Genomic DNA, 20,109 nt, shown 5'->3' on the forward strand with positions numbered 1-20,109 from the left:
AAAGTATGCTTCAAAAAAATAGTGCTAAGAAAAAGTCTTTATTACAATTGACTGAAGAACTTCATAGAATGAATATTGCTCATATGTTAGATAGTTGGTAACATAGACTAGCATATAACATCCTGGTACTTGTAAAAATCGAAAACATAGAAATAGATTGAGACCTCTATGAAGAATAATATTGGCTACCCACGCTCTTTCCTTCAACGAATCCCATAGAAGGATGGTTAACCTCGGAATAGCACTGTTTATTTTCAATTCTAACTTCTACAAATGATATACTCTAATCACTGAAAAAGATGTATCATATAATCTCCTTAATATTAAAGAAATATATAATAAATTAATTATTAAATAGTAATAATTGTTGAAGTGGTCACCACTTCTACGAAAACTCCACATCTGGTCTTTTTAGTTTTCTCAAGCGCTGAAGCTATCGACAACATATAGACGAAAGACTAGCATGAAGGCAGACCATAAACAGTGAACAGGCGACGTTAGCTTCGGGGTTTTCAGTTATAAGGTAACACTGCTAGCGTGCGGATCTGGACCAGCTCAAATTGTATTCCTACTTATTATTACACTTCTCTAATAAATTAAATATATATATTTTGTACCTTACACTTTATCCACGCGTTTTCTCTCTTTATACATCTAATAACCTCAACAATAATTATTAAAAAAGGACAGATACAATTCAACAAAGAGGTCAAAAGAAATTTTGTATCAAAAATCTACAAAGATAAGAATTCTGAACCCTAGAACTACGTAAATGTAAACTATTTTAGCACTGATCGAGTTCCGAGTAAAAGATGTAGAATACTACATGTACGACATACTGAATGTCGCTACAAAAATTAATATCTGTATTTGACGCTTTAATTTAGAACCTTACAATAAGCTAACTCTTATATTTTATTATAAGTTTAGCTGAATAGTTAATGAAATTTTGTGGAGATTTTTAATAGAATGTACCGATGATACGTTACATTACATATATAGAATCGACGATTGGCCTAATTTTCTTTATCCTTTCATGGTACAAATTACGGTCCGGTTGCTGATCAAAGAAGCGGTATTATACAGTTACTTGCTCAGTTCGATTATCGATTACGTTTTTTGGTCACTTTCACGTATTCCGAATAATATGAACGCTTGAGCGAGCTAACCGCGACTCACGGCATTGTTCCCAAAGCACTTTATCACCTACTTATCGGAACTTCAAATAAATCGCATTAACGACAAATTGAATCGCTCTCTACGCATGAGAAACGGATGATTAATCTGCCGAAGAAGCAAGGTAGGTTCAATCTTTTCAGACAATTTTTCGAAAATTTGATTTTATTTATCATAAAAATAAAGGAGGACGAAGAAGAAATATAAAATCGCGCTCGAATTCATAGAAGATATTTCTTGTTGTAACCCGAAAGGTAGAAGCGTTTCTATTTTCAACAAGATGATCCAAGTTGCGGTTGTTTACAACATTGAGAAACGATATTACAAGTGAGTTTAATATTTGCAGTTTCAGCTGGGAAATATGTAATTCGCGTTGAATACGATGCAACATCGTTTGAATGCAACGTTATCGTTTTATTACCGAGAAGGAAAGCGTTGCCGGCAGTTTCGGGCCTTTTCGTTTTATCGACGCCGCAACCACGGATGACCATACCGATTCAATCGTAAGTCGAGGCAAAATTATACAATGGACCGTACACGTCGAACAAGAGAGGTCAACGAGACGATATTGGAAGTTGGAAGTTCGCGCACTGTTGAAACCGTAACTCGATTCACGACGACGTTTCCCTGTTCGTTTCGGTTTCACGATGTTACCACGAACTTTCCTGGCAAATTTCCGATATTTACATGCAAACGGAGATTTAATAAAACATCGAACGCGACGAATTTCGAGGAATCGACATCTTGAAAACATACGTAGTCACACGTGTCGCGTGAATCGATAATATACGGCCAGGTCGGAAACATGTAAATGCGGTGAACAGCCAAAACTCCAACTAGTTTCGACCAACTGAAAATTCTATTACTAGGATATTTCGTAATGTCTGCTTCAGCAGAACTTTCTGTTGGAAATGGAACATATTCCGCTATTGAATGATTAGTATTTCTTGCATTGCTACGTCTGACACAGCATATTGTTAATACAGCCGAGAGGAAAAACGATAGATGAAACTGTTGAAGCATGCATGATGCATGATGAATTTTTTAATTGCAGAATATAGAAAAACAGTTCGGATCATTTTCTAAACACAAGCTTTCATTCAAACTGTTTGGTCCAGAGTTTTCACAATTGGAGCAGTTTTTCTATGTTTGCAACTCTTATTTAGGATTTCATTATTTGCAAAGTGTAACAATTTTAAATTACTGATAGTTAACAAAACGCTATGTCTCCGACTGTGAGATGACTATGCACGCAGATAAGTTAGCCAATTGTTACAATAATCGCATTGAAATCTTCGCTTAACCTATTCATCTTTCAGCGAACATTAGCCTCTTTCGGAATTCTATGGAGTTTCATACACGTTGGCTGCCAGAATTGACAGAAAACAATATACAGACAAAGACATATGTGAGCATCATACGAGCAGAAGTTACGAGATTTGGTTTTACGGTCTTACTCAGATAACTTAGCACAGCATCAACGCTTGATGGTCCGTTTGAACATCCCTTACAGTGGTTACGGCTAACAACCGATGCGTTCGATTTACAAACAGGCACAACGTACCGTGTTATTGGACACGTTCCTATCTGTACCCATTATTCGTCACGTGCGCACGCGGTGTCCAAGCTGTAAATTATGCCGGCCGTATAATGTCAGCTTGAATCCCTAAATCGAATCAAAATCTCACGTACCGACGATTGGTGGGTTCCATCTACAAATATTTGTCTATGCTAGTAACGAGAATGCTATCTGGCGTAGAATAACGCTTATCTCACTGGTTTGACATGGCCGTATATGGAAAAGTTAGCGACAAGCAATTAATACATTTTCAAAGGGTTTTCATTTTCTTGTATATTATATTAGATCGTCCGAAAAATTTCTTTCGTTTTATAAGGAAATAATAGACGCACAATGTTTTTTGTTTTATATTAATTTATTGAATTATGCACGAACGTAATGATAGAAATAGAACGAAATGGATCATACCTAATTCAATAAAATAATGTAAAAGAGAAATTGTTGTTCACCTATTATTACCTTATGAAACGAAAGGAACTTTTTGGACAACCTAATATATTATTATATCTGTAAATATCTATGTATTATATATTCTATTTGGGATACATATTATATGTATATATACTTATTAACATAAGATATGTATAATTAATTTTATGTTAGTGATGTAGTTCCCGAGTAGTAATTAATAACAAAAAGGAGAAACATTAACGTTTTCATGAGAGGAGGCATTCATTCTTCATCTATTCGCTGCTTTTATAAAAAATAAATTTTCTTTGTAAAATTATGGTTTTCTTCCTTGCCGCTTATTTCCTCAATTTTTTAATCCGCTACTATAGTTTGTAACTTAATAAAGTCAGATTATCTTCCTTTATTAAATTTCCTATCCATATTTTCAATATAAAAATTCATATCCGAGGACCTTGAATTCTGCAGATTCAGACACAAAGTCCAACGTCTTATTCATCACGAGTGTCCTTCTCCATTTCATAAAGAAATAGAACAGACGTTATATTGGTGCTTAATATTACAATCTGCCCTTAGCGCTACATTCCATCGATTAAAGAAACAATATTCATTTCCGATTTATTAAGAAAGGCTTAAATAATAACACTGCACTGTGGAATTAGTCATAAGACAGGTGAACGTGATAATCGATTTTCTTAAAATATAAGAAGACTCAATACACTGTGAATGTTTAGTATTGAGAAATGTACATATAAGAATATGCAAAATGCGCAAAGTATACAAAAATATATAAAATATCTGAACTAAACTACTTCTTATAATATTTAAGGAATAAAGCTAATTCCTATTCAGGTTCCATTCTTTTAGTTGTATTTGTACAAATATCAATTTCTATAGACATTCGCGGTATATTAATGAGTTGTCATATCTTAATTTCGTTATCGTTATTCGAATTGGGAGAATTTTTTCTCAAAGCGGCCAAGAGAATAAACGAGAGCAGGACACGATCTCTAAGGGACCGACAGGAAATCGGGCGACCTTTTCTTACCGAGCACTCCCAGTCCATTAGCCAATAGTTGACTTAATGCCCGATCATTCGATTACAGGGCGTCGAGACTTTTCCGCCGTTTTCATCGTGGAAGTTTCAAGTTCCGCTCCGCGATTAAGTTAAAATGCAATTTTCTTTTCTGACCCTCGCTCTGCCTCTTCTTTTCTCCTGCATGGGTGTTTCTGCCTTTTATTTCTACGTTGGTTCTTTATTTTATCCCGGTGCTCTGATTCAAAGAGAGAAAAAGAAAAAAGATAGAAAAAGAAAAGAAGACGGAGAAGACGTGAAAGAAAGAAAAGGAAGGATTAAGCCAGGAACTTTGGTTACGACCGGTAATCCGCGCCGATGTGACGCTTATTATTCTTTTATTTGACGGAACCAGAGCACGAGGGGACTTCGTAGTGGCAAGTAGATGAGGGTAATCAGGCCTTGTGGCCGCGTCGAATGAAAAAGTTGCGTCAGTACCGGAGGAAGGGACAAACGAGATGAAAATTGCGTGGTTGGCCATGAATATCTATACAAATTCAATTCTTTGCTCGGATTCGTCAGCGGTTTCTTTAATGCTACCCAAGAATTTATGTGCCTTAAACACGTTCTACGTTAACAAATCAACGATATATCGTCAAAAGATAAAGATAAATATTATTTCGTCATCAGTGGATAACAATACTATCACATTTTAAAAGATATCATCTGCGCTACAGATCTCTGACACAACATTTACTAAGACGAATAAAATGAGTCTGAGAAGTAAATATGACGTGAAAAGACGACGAAACAGAATTCAAAGGGAAGATTCTATCCTCGTAAGGTGGTGAGATGAAATAGTCTCGAAAGACCAAGGACAAGCGACAAGATAAGGATTTATGAGCGAGATATTAATATGGACAGCTGGTGTTGTCTCTCGGGCCGAAAATGTAATAGAGAACTAAGAAACTCGCTCGACGAAGGAAAGAAATGAAGGGAAAGAAACGGCAGACACGAAGAATACCCCTGATGCAGGAAGAAGAGTGGTGATGAGTTGCGAGACTTTTTTACTTGATGCACTCACGTGAAATAAAATAATGAGGATGTGAAAGAGAAGAGGAAAAAATGAAAACTATTTGGAAGAATGATGCAGTTCGCGTTGAGATGCATGCATTGGAATACATTATGTTCTTATTACCCGTGGTGATAGCCAGGCGGCTAGGTAGGTGGACATTGTTGTTATTTTCTGACCAACGTCAATGCCGGGGTCACGGCTAAATACCTACTAAAGATTTCCCTGGAGGTTAGTCAGACGTGAAACCGATAAATAATGCAATATGCCGAGAGTGTATCCTCTCGGTAGTTATTTACACGCGTTCCAATCGCAAACAATGAATATTTAACGTAGCGCGAGCGAATTAGCGAAGATTCCGATACGTAACGTTAATGAGAGCACGTAGACACGCGCCGGTGGTCGAGGAAAAAAGAGGATAAGGCAGTGAGACGAAGCCGAATTGGAAGTGCACGGTTCGGCTGACAAATAGCTTCCATGCCGCTCGTGGAAGCAACGTTCGACAAAATTCGGCAAGTAACGGTGGAAGGTCGAGAAACTACTGCAACTACTCGACGCGACGCGACGTTTCAATTGCTTCCGCGCGTTCGATAACCTTCCGGTTCTGTTGCATTTAGCTTCCACGTTTAATCGAACTCTCTGCTCTGTCTCTATGGATTCGAAAAGGGAGCAGTTTAAAATATGGCAATTTACGAAAGTAGATACAAATCTATAATGCGCTACGTTGGCAAAAGTCCATGTTCGGAGCTGTACACTGTGCGTTTACGAAGTTTTGAAGGGGGGAAATTGATACAAAATTATATTCCCAAGGAAATAATTTCGTTCTTTTGCTTTTAACATAATTTTAAATTCGTGCATCAAGTAGCTGAGAATTGAAGCTTTTGAATTCTTGGATGAAAACTAGTTGTAGACTTACTGTTTAGTTCACGTTACATCAGTTTGCCTGTCAACAGCTAAACCTCTTAAATGCGATTTCTTAATACAGATTCTAAATTCGGTGAATAAGAAGATAGCTCAAATTATTGCAAGATATGAAAACAAAAATTTATTTGACAATCCAAAGCAATAGTATTGAAATATTACTTCAACAAAGATTATATAGACACTGCCAAACACATCTAATTACACAAATGAAACTTTGCGTAACACAAATTCACATATTTTAATGATTAATTTTGATGAACTTGCTGAAATATTTCGATGACCAATCATTAACAAGTATTATCAGAAGGCTTAAGTGGCGCTATCTGAAAAAGATCAAACTATAAAACTTCATAAACAGATTGTGTACATTGTGTGTCTTTTCATTGGTGGTATACGTGGAAATTAACCAACTTTCACACACCGTTATAACTCACTGCGTCAAAATCACTAACCAATCATTCCGTCCAATCTAGCAGCATGCTTATTTAATCGTGGAAGCAGTAACATGCGTATCAATAGAACCAGCGTGATCGTTCGTTTGTCCAACGTTTCAATGCTCTCAAAGTTCAATAACATCGGTCCTGTCGTTGTATATTAGCCACGCTCGACTAACATCTGTAAAAGTTGCGTTCAATTTTTTTCTCCCGCTAATCAGCCGTTGCATTTTCCATCGAAACAAGCGGTCGTGCATCGATAGTGGAAAGACCCAGTGGCAGTGGTCGTGGGCCAAGTGGAAATTCAATATATCGAGTGCACCGCTTCTGTTCAATCCCTCTACCTTTCTCTCTCAATCCACATCCCCCGCACACCTTTTCATTCTTTTGCTCTCGTCCACTTCTATTGGGATGAGTGCCCTATGGTACGGTGTGTACAGTATCTACGCACCAGCATTGTGCAGAAGTCACGCTTCGCTTTATTGAAAAGCCGCCTTCTCTCTCGCGAATGGGCCGTGCCACAACGGAAATTGCAGGTGAATTCTTTGTGAACAGTTGCCTGGATCCACGATTCGGTATTCGGGCGAGAACTTTTTGAAGGGCATGTGAAAGGATAAATGAATGGACTTGGTAGGCGTACACGTTGATTGAAACAAGTGTGCGCCGTTGTAACGAAATGTTTTGTATAGGGGAATTCGTGTAGAGGTAATAAGGGAAGAAGGGGAAAAATGGGCGAATAAGAAAATATTGATGGGGAATACCGAACAGGTTGGAATTCGATGATGAAACGGAAAAATTACGTAGTAACCTGTAGTTTAATTAAATTGTGATATACTGTATATCATAGAAGCATTTGAACATTCAATTGTCCATTATTTTAACGAGCCTCGATATTCAATGAGATCATCTTTAACACTTACATGCTTAAGATGGTTATTAACGCAGTATAGTAATTTTTTAAGCATCTTGTAACATTTACATACATTGTCAGATATGCTTCAAACTTTGTTAATGTAACGATAGCCGTGTCTCGTTAGAATGTTGATAAAATTTCAGAATGTTTTGTATAACACACGTAGTATATTTATTAAAGTTAAAGTTATTTGTACAAATGTTTAGATATTTTCATGGGCTGTTACATATTGTATATGTGTTGATCTTACGCTAAAAAAATGGATACTTTTTAATTCGAAGGAAAAAAGATGATATTTCGATAAAATGAAAATAGAAACAATCTCGTTAGAAATAAAAAGAAAACTGATATTTAATAGAGGAACGGTGAGTAGAAAAATGAGTCGATAGCGAAAAAATCTAATAAAAGCAACGGGACACGATGCTGATAATAAAACGAAACGCATGAAGTTTAAATAAAATGCTGGTGTTTCTTTTAAAACCGGTTGTTCCGGTTTTCTAGCGACCCTAGGTAAAAAATACAACGTAGTTACTTGAATTCGATTCATCCTACATGCAAAACGCTTTAATTAATCCGTGAAATATGCAGTTCGGAAAGTGAATGTCGGTTCTGGCCTGCGTAGCGACCATTTATCGAGGACGCCTAATGAAAATGGAATTTCAATTGCATTTTTTATACGTGACTGTGAAAATGAATGCGACGGTGTATCCATGCCGACTGTCAAAGGAAAGCGCAACGATATTTAATTAAATTTTCTTTCCGTAAAAATCGACAGGAAAAAACTTATTGACCCATACAACTACCAGTTATCTCTGTAAAGAAAATGAAATTATAATCTCGAGGAAAATTGGGCCGTGTTTATTTTCAAGTTTGTCCACTTAAAATTGAATATTTCAATTCGAATAAAATCCTCGCGATATGAGAATGAATTTTCATTAGGGGATCTTTTTAAATCCCGTAGAGTTTAAATAGAAAAGAGGCGTTGCGGGAATATGATTAATGAATAGAAGCGAGCTGTATTTTTTGAAATTTTGAAAAATGAAATCTCACACCTATATTTGCTTCATAACTTTGGTGAAGTTTTAGTTATAAAAACTTATGAAGATACGTTTCGTATTTGCGTTAGCGGTAGTATGTATGCAAAAAGATTATATCGTCATTAAATTTTAAACAAATTATCTATTACAAAAAATTTCTCGTAAAAAATTATGTTGAAGTGAAATTCCAGTATTCGATACTCTTGCATACACCGTTAATTAATTTGATAAATATAAAAAATTTGATACTGCTTTCAAAAGTGAAATTATAGAGTTATCCGCTTTGATTTAATATATAAATGAGTATGTGTAACATATATTTGCATATATAAAACCGAATCAATATTACAATATCGGATGTATTTTGATATCGGGAACAATTTTTCCATCAAGTACCTACACATATGACAAACTCTTATCCATGTTAAACCACTAACATAAACCACCAAAATCACTAACAACTCAACAAATTCAAAGTGCTGGATCTCTTTCGAAAAATACCGATAATTTTTAACAGGAGAAATGGATAATAAAAAAATCCTCTTTATCAATTTTTAAATAAAAAACAGAGTATAACATGCATGAAATGTTTCCATAAAGAAATATCAGTAAATAATTAACAATTATTTTGGAAAGAAATTCTTTCTGCACTGAAACGGAATAAATTTTGAATTTTATAAATATACTGTATATTTTCATTCCTTTTTATTGACAAACGCAGACTAAATTAAAGATAATACAAAACGTATACACATATAATATACACATATAATCTAGCATATGAAATTTGTGAAACACAGGAATCAATAAAATCTATACCGAAACGGACTCATTTAAACGCTGACGCCCAAATCATTACTTTAATAACGTTGAAACAATGATGCATTTACTGGTGATAAAAGTTCTTCGATCATTGAAACGCAAATGCTCGTTAGAAATATTGAACTGTAGCAAACTTATCGATAATAATGATCGAAGATATATGTATTTGGTATTCGTAAATGTCTTATCGTGTGAAATTCAAACGACCGATTGTTAAATACGGCTGGCATCAAAATTTCGTCAAATTTCAATAATCGGCCGCTAATTTGTCATCGATATCAATGCTTCTAGTTACTCGATTAATTATCATTGATTGTGCATATAAATTACATAGGACAGGATTTAATAATTATGTACCTACGTGTACAAATCATCAACTAGCTCTTCGAGAATTAGTATATCAATAATTATAACATTGAGGAGTAAAACAATTGTAAAATCTTGTTTAAATTCTGTATTAATCAAAAGTGTAAAGGTTCGTTCAATTCCAACATGCTTTTAATTAAATGTAAAAGAAACATTTTGTCGTATGGAATTAAATTATACGTTCTCTGTTTATTTCGACATCTGAAATACGATTTTTCGTTTCCTGTAAAAACATGCTTTACCCGGTTTTGATATACGGTATTTCAAAGGAAAGTGATACATTCTCACAATTTTTCTAAAGCTTTTGATGGATTACATTGCGATAAATATTTAGCAAGAAAACGCTGTATCGTTGACAAAAATATGATAACGAACGTGGCGCATTCGGTGGATTGGCTTATGAAAAATTTGGTCGCCGCGACGGCGGGAAGGTATTGATGACATTGAATGACAAATTGAAATTGTAGCCTGAAGGTTCGCGTTTTCGAGATACCGACGTTTATTCTCTCCCGGTAGGTTGCTTACGTATTCCATATCCATCCACTTTGAATATATGTACTTTTTAATGTATCCAAACCGCGTTTCTGCGAACACATTTTTTCATGTTAAACGTGGCAACATTTTTAACGAAATATTAAGCGCATTACAATTCTCGTCGCCGTTCGCGATACGGCGACTCATTTGTGCATTTCTCTACCATTATTTCGAAACAAGCAGCTTGATGACGCTGATCAACGGAAGTTTCAACGGGTCGAATAAAAATATCAGAGAACATGAAACGGTTTGTGACGTGGAAAAATCACGTTCCACAGAACTATTTTACAATCAAGCAATACGAGAAACGGCACACGGCTACCTGAAACTTTGCCTTTCTGCACAATCATGCGATTGCTTTGTTAAAAAAAAAAAAAAAAGAGAGAGAGAGAGAGAGACCGCTCTCCGATCCGACGAAAACATTTGAAACGAACAATCAAAATAAATTCAGGTTAAAAAACGGAAGGAAAAGAAGGAAAAAGAGGAAAATAAAGGACAGTCGGGGTGCGAGTAATCGTTTAATCGTTTCGCCTCCGCTCAATTAAAAGGATTGCCTGATTTATTTCACGCCCTCGGTACTTCGAATTCAGAAAAATAGTGTTCAAAGGCTGCATGGGATGACTTGGGTCTTAATTAGCAGACGTGCGCCGCGTGCACCGGTCAGACAGAGTTTACGGGTCTTTATCCAGTTTATACATTCAAACGAACCCATTTGTTTCCTACTGATTATTTTCGAGACGATATACGAAGCACAGTCAACAACGCTTTTATGGGTGAGCGACGCGACGCGTTGATTACCTACCAGTTTATATCACTGCCGCTCACACTTGGTCCGGACGCGTTCCATACGCGTTCCACCGACATTTTCCGTTGATATTGACTACCAGCGTCAGTTTTACCATCTAACGATACTAATTTCCCAATGGAAATGTAACCCAGACCGGCTGTCGCGTAATTATAGATGGAACAGTAAAAGTACGCGAGCGTGCAATCGTTTCGGCTGGATCGCAGGATTATTCGCGCCCTCGTACAAGCGGATACTTGAAAAATCGTTAGCGACGCGTTTTAATGGCAATTTCGACGAACTCCATCGACGTATAAATGAAAAGAGAATGAATAGGGAAACACGAACCTGTGGGCCCAGTTAAATTCATGTTCCATCGCAATCGACCATTGCTGATGTCTCTCCGCATCGATTAATCCGCGTTAGCAACGTCTTCTCTACGCCGTGACCGAAATCTTTCAAGTTTCTTCAACCAATCATCTACATCGCCGTGTGAAAATGCTTTGGCTAACTAAGAAAAATGACAGCGGTGGGAAAACTTGGCGTACACTGCGTGTCATGACTATGTAAAACTATAACAAAATTGTCAATTCTTATATGAATATGGCAGTGACTCGCGGAAGCAAGCGAACACTTACTGTAAAAAGTTTGTATGCGTCATATTAACATTTCCTCGCAGTAACAAAGAGGAAATTATATACCACGTTTTAACGAATTTTCTTATTGCTTCCGTTGCGCGCCATAACTCTGCAACCCGCTGAAGCCGGATCCTATTATTATTATCAAATAATTGCAAATTGCGGCTTCCACAAATTCCATTAAAAAAGAAATAAACAGCGCTGAAAGACACCTTCTTTTAGTTAAAGTCAACCACTTCCCGGTCCAGAATTTCCTTATGTGTATATCCTACTTGCGTCTTTCAGGATTAGGTTTGGATTTTTCACATTCGCAAGCCGAAAAATCTGAATCTAACATAGGAAAATGCATTTACAAGCCGAAAAATCTAAACATTGCCCATAATAACACGTTTGGAGTGATTTGGTTTAGATTTTTCCGTTCCCAAGTGCGTGTTGAAGTCCAAAAAATCGAAATATAATCCAAACAAGAGCATCTACCACCCAAAAACTATCAAAGGTATTCAAATATTAATTCCTAATAATCTTCTTTTTTTAATTTTGTCAATCAGTTATTTTCAAAAAGAATCATCTTTAGTCGACTATATTATATTATCAATATTATCTTTTATCTATGGAGTGATATTAATATAAATAAATAAGAATATCGACAAAAATATACTTATTCGGTTTTCTTCGTTTGATCTTCATACTAAAGTTTTTTAGTGGTTTAATAATTATGAGACGCGTAGTATACAGAATCCTCATTTTCTCCTCTTTATTCAATGATAAAAGTAATTAACCAGATTTTCATTAAATTTCACTGAAATTATTTTCCTATAGTAACTTTCCTTTTTGTAGAACTAGTACGCATAATAGTAGTACGCATAGTATAAAATACGTTTTTACACTATGTGTTCTACTGTCTTTATGCTATTGTCTTCCGTGAATATCCAAACATACGACAGCTTTCTTTGCTTTGTCGCGCAACTAGTTATGCAATGCAATCCTCCCGAAACTTGAAGCTGCATTTAGCAGACAACGGACGAACGCGGCGCATACAACCATTCTGTCAGAGTTTCTAGAAATAGGCAAAGTCACCGAGCGAGAATAGTTTCGCATTTTTTCGTTCCAGTTACGTACCGCGCAATTCCTGCGGTCCCATAAATCTCTTGTTCCATGTCGACTATACAGCACTCGGTGTAATCGTCCATTTCGTACTAGACTCTCGTCGAATACGATGGTTCCTCTATTCGTTCTCTCGTGAAAGTATATCGAGTATAGCGTGCAGCTTTTCGTTTCTTTTCCTCGAGTTTCATTCGACTCCCCGCAAAATATATGATCGGACTTTTTTCTTGGCATCAGGAAACTAGTCACCGTGTACCGGTGATAAAGCTGTTTACACGTCCTAGTATATCTCATCATTTCGCTCATTCCATTTACCCACTAACAGCACACACTATTAATTTAGTCATATTTACCTACTTATTCACCTCCTGAATTCTTAAATGGCGGTTTTGAATGCTTCTGGCTAAATTGGATGAATAAACTGTCGATTTTTATACATTTATGAGAAATTTGAAGACGCAAACACACACAGAGTACATGTAATATTCAAAGGTATAAAAAGTATTCAAACTATAGTTCTCTGTATAATGTTTAATAGACAAAACAAATTTCTATCTAGTTTTCATCTGTTTAATTATACATGTAAATAAATGATGTTATCATAGGAATTTTAAGAAATATAAGTACAACTATTTGAATTTCTTTCTCATCGTTCTTCTTTTTTAGTCCACTAGACTACCATCATTTCTTTTTAAATTAAAAATTATTTGAATAGAATACTAATAGAACACTAAGGATCTTTTAGAATGTTTCGTGTAATGCTTAAATTATGATTTGATCCTTGAGTTGATCGAAGTCGTGAAATATCTATGAAATCGACGCAAAGTGATTTAAGAAGCTTACGATAAACCGGAGACAATCCTTGAACGTTTCGTCAAAAATTTAATCTGCTTGCCTGCCGAGGGTCTAGAACGCCAGGACTACATTAATTAGACCCACAATTACGGTAATGGGAGAGTTCGTGCATTGCAATTATCGTAGCGCCGCGAAAGCAGTTAATTAAGAGAAATTCAATTAAGCTCTTTCGGCGTGCGCCACGCTCTACGATAGTAAAGGGCAGGTAAAGTCGGCCTGCACGCACCAGACCGATTTCGTAATCGATAAAATTCATTTTGTTTTCCCTTTTCACGATAATATTAATTTTTGATCATTTCCTTATTTCCCTCGAATACTGAAGAACCGACAACGGTTCGTTATTAAGAACTCTAATTTATCGTTCTTTTCAAGAGTTCTTCTCGAAATACTTTTCCAGTAATTCTAGAGATCCTCCATAGCTTAACGTAATTGAAACTGTCTACCTTGCGGAGCACGTAACAACGCATTACAAGATAATTTCTAAAAATGAGAAAGCGAGTTGAAGGATCGTGTAAATCGCTGGAATTTGTACGGAAAATCAATATGATACACAGGATTATGGCGATCGACCGCTACTTTAACTGCTTATTTCTCAAATGAACGTTCTATTATCAAAGGATTTAGTCCTAAGATGTCTCGACCAACGCATGAACATGTACCAACGAATTTATTTTTGAAATAGCAGCACTTCGTTGCTCTAGAACCATTTAAAATCAGTGAATTCATTATCGATTAGATGTAACAAACGATGCATCGAAATATCCTTTGTACATAATACATTTCTTATAAGTATAAGGTAGTTCATACAACTAAGATAAGAGGCATTTCCTTTTTAATTGCAATTCGAATAAAATATTAGAAGAAAAAGATAATTCCCTGTAATTTTATTATATAATAATATTCTTTTCAGAGGAATATCATTCTCATTTATTCTTTAGTTATTCACAAAAATTTAAAATTGCACAAACATTAATAGTAGGATATTAAATAGTAGGGTATTTTTCATGTGTTTCGTACAATATTTTTATGACTCGGCCTATGTAAAGGAAAATATTGAATTGTATTTAAAAAATATTACGCAATTCCATAATGCATACACGCTATTATTCGCATAAAAGAAATACATCCTCCGCTATCATGTTTTTGTATCATGAAGGAACAGATCCCAATTGCACGGATCACTCTGTATATCCATCATCGACGATAGGAATCGGTATGACATCGGTGGAAAAACAAGCGCGATGCCTCCCGGTGGAAAAACAAGCCTCCAAATTGAGCCGCGACAAGCAACTGTAGAATGATGCTATTCGCTCGACGCTTTTGCTACAAAAACAATTTCCGTGGCCGCGTATCAACGAGACAGGAGCGGTGGAAACGTCAGCACGGTCAGAAATTGCCAGAAAAGGCCGATGAAATCGAGGAGAGCCACAAATGGCTTGTTAATATCACGACTGACGCGAAATAAACAGCGTAGTAGTGAGATGGGGTGTCCCTTTCGCAGTCACGCCATTCACGGGGGTGGCGCAAGCGATGGGGAATTTTGGAATTAAACACCTCGCTGGAATACTAATTTTGCCGACGTACACTTGTAATTTCCGGGGTGTGGACCGAATATTCCTTTTTTCACGATACACATAGCCGTTTACTTATCATTCCATGCGTGTCAGAACCGTCAACGAAACCTTTTTCCTCGATAAACGGCAGCGAAACGCGGCAATTTCCATTCCAGCCTCGAAATTACTCCGATTATCGAGGTCAGGAAGGTATGAACTCTCGCCCTGAAACGAGACCGGGCGAAACTATCGAGCACAATAGCGCGTGAAATTCATTAAAGCTCGGCCAGGACCGCGTTTGATTCGCACTCCTCTGTGCCATCGAAATCGTTGCGGTTTCCTTCGCGTGGACGGCGGCGAGATTGAAAGTTGAACATCGCTTGTTCCGACCGATACTCTCTTCAATTTGTACAGGAATCACAGATCCTCCAAACAATGACTTATCGTTCACTCGACAAAAAGGTTTCTCATAGTTGATGTTGAAGAACAATACTTTTTCTTGTATCTCTTTTCGACACCATGATCATGCGCATAATTTATGGCACGATTCCGTTTAGTCGACCAGCATTTTCTTGATTTTTAGTTAAATACCACATGCATGTTTGTAATTGAATAATATCAACTCCGGTTTACTGATATCCGTGTATCCGTGATATCGAATGATTAATCTGATTGGCCAGTAAATGCGCCAGCTGCGATGATAAGCCCATTGAAATCCAGGTAAATTATGTATTGAAATTGTGAGTTGATGGCTTTAAACTGTCGTTCAGATAGGAGCCGACAGGTGCGGCTAATCGACCGACACTCTTTAGGTATTAAGCAAAACTGAAAGTAGAAAGTGACGTTCGATAAAGTAAAAATGGATCGTTGATACTTCCAAGTAATTTCTTACAGTTCGTTCGCACATTATCGACAGCAGAGTTCGAGTAATTATAGCCAGCTTGTATAGACGAGACATTTTCGTATTAAATTACGAAATTTCTTATAATATAGCCATTAACAAAGTGTATATATCAAATTATTCCTTCGATCCACGTTACGTATATTATCGCCCGCAAAACGACTGCCAAATTATTTCGTCGAACGTTAAAACATTAATCTTGGAAATAAACGCACGAAATTTTGGTTCATAAACCCGTCGATTGATACTTGTTGATTGGAAAATACAATCGTGACAAATACATCCGACGAACGAACATTAATCGATCTCCAAATACAATCGCCGTTCGTCCAGCTAAATTTTCGGTGAACAACGGCGATGCAGATTCACCGAGTAAAAGAGGAACAATTAGAAGGACCGTAAAGAAGTAAGGATTTCTTCATTCGGGACACGTAGGCACGGAAGTTCAGCTGTAAAGAACAGCTTGAGAGTGTATTCCCTACGACGTAACTTCGTCACCGATCTAGAAAATCCTGTCGAGACTCACGAAGTTAGTCTGAAAGTAGTTGGTAAAGCGTACAAACGGATTTGCAAAGCGAATTTATATGCGGAAATGAATATGTACGAATGAGCGGAGTATTGGCGGCTCGAAAATTCTGCAAAAGTTACGAATAGGGGGTTAAAACAGCAGTTGTTTTAGTTCCAATTTACGTTCAATAATTGCATCCTGTTAATATTCATTGAAATGCATAACGGTCCTGTAAAACCATAAGTCCAGCATTGGTGACTGGCCTGTGTATATATGTGTCGGCTTATACGCGGGAAGAAAGTAGAAATTTTTTATCCCACTTCCATCTAAAGCCGCGCTTTTTATCGGCCAACTGGAATCGTTCGTTGAGAATGCATAATATCCTGATAATGGGTATCCTGATTCTTCCTACTTGCGTTTAGTTTTTGCAAAGCCTAATGGATTTCAACCATCCATTTGGATACTCCATGTGATTTATTCATAGCGATATATCGAGAAAATAACAGAATGACAATTTTTAGTTCAAGGATGTCTCGTTGAATGGATAGGGTTTCTTTCAGGGACAATTAAAAGTGTTCAAATATATCGTATATCGCGTAGACAGCTAGAATTGTCAGACGACGTCAGATCAGTGTATCAACGTTCGATTAGTAGGATCGTACACCATCCATCATATTCCCCGCGTTGGATTTACTCAGTGGGATATAAATGTTTGCCCCTGACAGCTTTCTTCGGTACACACAGAACACGGGAAGCTTTTAGTAAAATACGTCGGAAGATTGTGTCAACTTTGATGTTTTCGTTCGACTTTTCGAACGGATAACGAAACAAAAAAAGAAGCACACGATAAGAAACTCGTAGACTGGCGTATTTTGACTCGCGCTATTTCGTACCACTCTCTATTAGAATCTTTTCATTTGCAAAACAAATATTTTACAATGTTCAGAACAATCGCGGTGGAACGAAACACCTGAAAGCAGATACCGCGACAGCACGGAAACTTGGAACACAAACTTCCGCCGCATCGGTTTCGCGAAAATCAAGGTAAGCCATTCTATGTGGGATAGAAAGCAATTGAGAAATACTGAATCAGCCGGTGAATTCTATAGATTCGCAACTACGCGAGAAAGAAAACCTCTTATCCGTCAATACGTTACTGCGACGATTGTTCTTCAGTTCGCGAGCCCTTCATGTAGGTATTTTTTGCAACGATGACGTTGAAACAATAAAAGAAGAAACATCATTTTTCCTTTATCGAAAAAAGACTAAAACCTAAAAAAAAAGTAGACGTCGTAACACAGAGAAACAGATAATTTATGACAAAGTAATCACGTTGCAACGAAAGTATCTTATTATAATGAAGTCCTGTACCTTTATGAATCACGTTGACCAGGAACCACTGACGTGTATGAACCTCAAAGATTCCGCAACTCACGCGGACCACGGTGATTCTTTCGTCGAACAACTAGGTATGAGAGAAGGAATAAGTTCGAACAAAATCACCCTTGTCGAGAAAACGACAACTTTCTTTCACACGATTATCCACCAGCGCGAGATTGTTTCCGGATCGTATTAGTTCTACGCAAGCTATCCATTTGATCGGCTCCGATTAGGTGGAATAGAAAACGGAAACGAGAACGATACGACACGACACGACACGATACGATACGAGGTTACGATATCTAGTTGCTGACGGACAGCATGAAACGCGACGACCTCGCTGACGGTACTATGCCAAACGAGAGCGGAAGGCAAACTGGACCGAGCGGCGGAGTCTGCCTTTGGCAGCTGCGTGTTCGGTCTGGTGCCGCTTTCGCCGGCAACGAGGACGGCCACGACTACGACGCCGACGCCGACGCCGACGCCGCTCGTAGCAACGATGGCGCGACGTAGAAACCGCCGGCTAAAGCGCCCTCATCTCGCCCGATCCTGCACCAATATTCCCTCCCAACCTGTTCTCCTATATTCCTCTAGTTCACCTCTCTCGTTTTCCCTCTCCTCCCTTGATCGTTCTTTCCCACTTTCAGCTCTCTTCCAGCATCGTTCCCGTTCTCCCTATATCGTTCTCTGTCCAATCTATCGCGTTGATCCCACGCTTCTCCTCTCTCCCTCTCGTGTAGTATCTGGCTCTCCCCACTACTCTATCGATCCTACAGGAAAGGCCCTGTGCCGCGTTCCATTTGCCTCGGCCGAGCGGAGGTTACGAATCGCTCTCGTAGCCGCTCGACTATCTGTTGGTGAAAAGAGTCGACCTGTCAGTATCCGATGCCCGCTTCAATGGCTTCTCATTCCCCAGTGACCAACGAGATGTTTCCCGTGGATCGGTGGCTGAATTTTAATCGTTGCACGATTCAGCTCCCTCTCTCTCGCGACAAGACCACAAGACTTCTTTATAGGTGATGATGAAGAACTGCCTTATGTAGATTTCGTTCTATCGGGACGATTTTATATGAAGAAAAGAGGAAGACGATGATTTGGAATGATGGAACGGTCAAACGATCGAAGTATTCACCAGGGAAGGAGTCCCGCGAAGAACAACAATTCCACCACCAAAGGGACACTCGGGGGTTTCTTTAAGGCCGTTCCACGAGTACGTGACGGTCAAAGATCGCGGGGGATCCTGATCTTCGCTTGAAAATGTATTGAAATAAGACGACGAGAGTGCAGAGCGCAGCTATTTCTTAGGAGATTGTCATCAATGGAAGAGGAAAGGATAGGATTACATTAATTCCGAGGATGATCCAGTTTCAGCAGTTCTCAGCTCCCCATTGGCCACGGAACTACTCCATTGGATCGACATCTGAATCTTAATCGAAGTTTGCCTCGAAACGCATCTCCGTGACAACTCGCCGAGTCGTTTTCTTCCGCGAGCGTCTCTGGAATATTGTCTCTCGAGTAGAAGGTGTCGAAAGTTCGTTGAAGAAGTGGTACAAACGACCCAAGAATCCGGAAGTAAACTTTGATCATCCTCGATACACGTATTTGCTTTTACGTTGGTGTACAAACGCGGCGGGGATACGCGCTTTTCATTTTAAACCTCGCAAACGCCAGGACCAGAAAGAGGGAAGCAAAGAAGAAAACGTGGCTGAAAATGACTGGAGCGGGGGTTAGCTTGCCGACAAACTATCGCGAGGAATTAGGAGGAATTAAACGAAAAGTTATCTTTAATGGAACACGAGCTCGTTTTACAACGTTCTTCTTCTGATAATGCTATTATCGTGGATCGTTCTGGTTACACTGCCGAAGATTACGAGCTCGTAACGCAATTAGAGGGCGATATTTTTTTTCCAGCCGGTGAAGCATTTCGTTTCACCGTGATGCCTCTACTAGGGTGGATGAAAGCGTTTCAAGCAGAAATTCGAGTGTGCCGAATGAATCTGTTCTTTCGAGTGCCGACGCTTCGTCAACGAGCGAAAATAGACGAAAGATTTGAAGCATTCTACTTCCTGGCACGGAAATGAGAAAAATAATCCGCGCGGGTGAACA

The 20,109-nt window shown here is 38.0% G+C and overlaps 2 protein-coding genes across 3 annotated transcripts in view; one reads left to right on the top strand and one right to left on the bottom strand.

Moving 5' to 3' along the window:
* The window catches only part of LOC126919631 (glutamate receptor ionotropic, kainate 2-like), a 283,328-nt gene extending 264,870 nt beyond the window's left edge, over positions 1–18,458 (bottom strand). For both annotated transcript variants that reach the window (XM_050729101.1, XM_050729102.1), the window contains exon 1: positions 17,995–18,458. The gene's annotated coding sequence lies outside the window, so the exon portion shown is untranslated. The remainder of the gene's footprint in view (positions 1–17,994) is intronic.
* LOC126919632 (glutamate receptor ionotropic, kainate 2-like) overlaps positions 1–20,109 on the top strand; it is a 148,761-nt gene that overhangs the window by 7,377 nt on the left and 121,275 nt on the right. The window lies entirely within an intron of this gene.

Source organism: Bombus affinis, chromosome 8, assembly GCF_024516045.1.
Source record: "Bombus affinis isolate iyBomAffi1 chromosome 8, iyBomAffi1.2, whole genome shotgun sequence".
In the NCBI taxonomy this organism is placed as follows: Eukaryota; Metazoa; Arthropoda; class Insecta; order Hymenoptera; family Apidae; genus Bombus; species Bombus affinis.